At 35.9% G+C, this 3635-nt stretch overlaps 1 long non-coding RNA gene across 1 annotated transcript; it reads left to right on the top strand.

Moving 5' to 3' along the window:
- The first annotated feature begins 1194 nt into the window (after positions 1 to 1194).
- Positions 1195 to 3614, top strand: LOC121175257 (uncharacterized). The gene is made up of 3 exons (XR_005892484.1): positions 1195 to 1256; positions 1348 to 1438; positions 2981 to 3614. It is a non-coding gene; the product is annotated as an uncharacterized lncRNA (long non-coding RNA).
- Positions 3615 to 3635: the final 21 nt, after the last annotated feature.

Genomic DNA, 3635 nt, shown 5'->3' with positions numbered 1-3635 from the left:
TTTGAGCATAAATATTAATCAAGCCTAGCTTGTTACAAATGAAATAAGTGTTTTCCGGTCACAACCTTTGTGAACAGATCTGTTAGTTGGTCACTTGCCCTTATGTGGGAGGTAGATATAAGATTTTGTTGAACCTTCTCTCTGATAAAATGACAATTTATATGCTTATTCCTCTCATGAAAAACTGTTGTTGAAAGACAGAAAAACAAATACAACAACGTTGGAACTGTGTCTTAACTACACAACAAAGTCTGCTTTATACAGTATGATTGCAATAAATATAATTATAGGAGATTTTATTCTTATATACATGATTTGATATGCCTATAAATCAGATTCTAATCAAACATGCCTATAATTACAAAGATCCTAATTAAATAAGGGAACAAATAATAAAAAAATATAAAAAGAAGAGTGATTCTTAAGAGATCATCTAGGATATTCTAAAAATAGGGGGACTGAATGTCTTGATTTGGAAGAGGAATAAATTATTCAAGTTTGTTAAGATACAAATAATATTTTTGATCTCTTTAGGTGACTAACAAAATGTGCAGGTTGTGGAGGCAAGTCAAGATTTTGTGCCACTTATTTTGAGGCAAGTCAAAATGTGCAGTGGCTTTTAATATTTTAGAAAACTTAATGACCTTGGTTCAAATCCTATTTCGTGTTGTTTTTCTCTATTTTTATGTTCACAAACAACACAAAGTAGCGTAAACAACAAAAAAGTAATGTACTGGGCTGTGTGAGAAAGCAATAAACACTACTAAAATAATAGTATTCTACGATCTGCATTCAACAACAGTGGTTCCAAAAATGTTGTTGTTTTAGAGGCGGTGGTATTATAGTAAATAACAGATTTATTTCAACAACGTTTTTGTTGAAAACAACGTCATCTGCCCGTTACAAAATCGGGTTTAGTGGACACGTTGTTGAACTGCATATCCAAAGACGGGTTTTATAACACGTCTTTGAATCTGAAGTAAATTTTCATCTTTTTCCCTAGCATACTTGCACTCTACCCTAGCCCGCATTACCTCACTCATTTTGCGCCCTTAAGCTTGTCTCTCTAAGTTGGTTGCCGTCGTGAAGCACACCAGCACTGTCGTGGTTGTCGTCGACGATTTTACACTTCTAGTTTTGAATATATATACCCTAGGGTATTATTGTATACTACTGATGCTGTGTATTTGATACAGAAAATCGAAAAGAAAAATTGGATTCGAGGCCAGCACCTCCAGACAAGGTAAGAGTGGAAGGTAAGCTTAAGTTTTCATATCTCCATTGTGCCTTACAATTGCTTTATTTATACTAATTCCTTGGTAACATAATTTGACATTTTGTGCAAAGGTATATCTAAGGAATTATTGGCTAACAATTTATGGGTAAGCTTGTCTCCCTAAGGCAGGACCATCAACCATCTAGCAATTCTTCATTCCAGGTCAGCTTCCTTTCTCCCTTTCTTTCTTATACATAGTCTTATGCTGTACCCCTGGCCATCTTTGATTTTCCTTTTATCTGCACCCCTGGCTTCTGTATTTGGACCTCTGGTTTGTGTTCTCTGTTAACTGCCCCTTGTTCCTCAGCTTTTGTACCAGTATTTCGTATGGTGGTATAAAAATTAGAACAAAGGGAGCATAATGTTGTTTGTTCTTATTATGTTGTAGTTTTGAATTGTATAATGGTTTTTTTTAAGAGTGTCTATTATGCTAATGAAAAAGGATACGTTCACTGCACATTCAAAATTCATTTATGTTAATCACTAAATATGCATTATAATATTCATAATTAAATTCCTATGCTGCCATATAGTGCTCATCGAAAGTGATGGATGATGCTTTATTTCTAGCTTGGTCTTGGTTAAAAGCTAGAGAGAAAGATTTCAACACTCTTTTTAACCACTGGTCTACCAATCTTTCGGAGTCTTTTGGTTGAGTTGGGTTGGGTTTCCTGTATCTTCTGTGGTGGGGTCTTGGTTGGGTTCTTCTCTTTTTTGGAGGGCGGCACCATAGGTGTCTTGTATTTGTTCATCTTTCATCCGTACCTCTGGTACTGATATTTTTATATTAATACTATATATTTTCTACCTTCCAAAAAAAAAATTCATAATTAAATTGTGCCTTCCTCAATGTGGGAAAGAGGAAGGGAAAATTAATCACAATGTGGGAGGATGAAGTGGGGCCAGAATATGTAATGGTAATGGTTAGCAGACAAGTTATTTAGGAGAGACAAGATTCAACAAAGGCTGGAAAAGAGGAAGGGCAAATTAATCACAATGTGGGAGGATGAATTTGTGCGATGTAGCCAGTTTCCTTCTTTGATCCTTAAGGACAAGGCTGTAGCTCCAAGAAAGGGCCATGTTAGGACACATGGTTGAGTCATGGAGTAGACAACATAAGAGTTGGTCAGGAAAAAGACAGATCAGGAAGCTGGTTAGCAGGAGTTAGTGAGTAATGATGAGTTGGAACTAGTTAGTTAGACTTGGGCATTGTTGAGAGCAGGCCAGCCAGTCATTGTGAGTGGTGCCCTAACATAAATTAATTCACTTATTATTGATAGATCCTTCACTTAATTTTCTACACTCTTTTTGAAATTTGAAAAGAAGGAATGATTGTTTTCTATCCTCCTCCATTTCCGTCCAACCAAGCACACTGTAAGTGGAATGCATTATTATAACACATCTTTATTTGCCAAAAAGTCTTGATGCAGAAAAATGACAATATAGTACATACCATACAGCTATATGCAACATCACACATTTGGTTACCAAGGGTAGACAATTCCCAGTCTAGTATTCCAATTACTTGATCCTGCAGCAGAATGAAAACTTATCAGGCATAAGAACTGGCTTCTAAGATGCCAATGAATTATTATAAGTCCTAAATGCTAAATGTGTGTCTTGACACTGTCCAAACTCCAGAGTAAACTATACATGGCATTGAGAACATAAAGTTCTGTTTTTTTTTTTTTTTTTGATCCATAGGAATTGAACTCAGATACAGGAGGGGGTATACAACAAGTCACGCACATTGCTCAACCAACTGAACTAGATCCGTTAGTATTTCTGTTTTTAAATTACAGCAGTTATGATACTCTAATTTTGAGCATGACCAGATCAAAATGCTATGCATTAATAGTAGAACAAAGAAAAATACTTTTCAGCCAATGGAACTTTAGGAAAGTGTAAAATTTTATTATATGCACCTGCCATGACTGTTACTTTATGGACATGGGTCAGACACTTTATGGACCTGTCATGACTGTTACTTTCTTCTCCTGGAATGCACGTTTGCAGGGTATGTTCAATTCTTTTTGCATAATATTTATCATGTTTTGATTTGCTTGGCCTTGTATTTCAAATTGTGATGCTAACAAGTCTGAATTGCAACACAAAAAGGCTAAAGATTAGGGATGTTAATAATGTAATGATATAATTGATGAAGTTGGGGGGTGGGGAGCCTTTGTGTCTACAACTTTTTGGCTTCCTGTTTTTTTGTCTGTATTGGATTAGTCTTTGTGTTGCACCTTACCATAGTATTTGGCTGGAGAGGAGAGGTCTTTTAAAGAATAGCTTGTTTGGTTCAATGTTTGGTGGGGAAGGGGAAGTGAAGGGGCTATCATCCCTCCCCTCATTATTT

The sequence above is a fragment of the Glycine max genome, chromosome 8, assembly GCF_000004515.6.
Source record: "Glycine max cultivar Williams 82 chromosome 8, Glycine_max_v4.0, whole genome shotgun sequence".
Taxonomy (NCBI): domain Eukaryota; kingdom Viridiplantae; phylum Streptophyta; class Magnoliopsida; order Fabales; family Fabaceae; genus Glycine; species Glycine max.
This window is presented reverse-complemented; position numbering and strand designations above follow the sequence as displayed.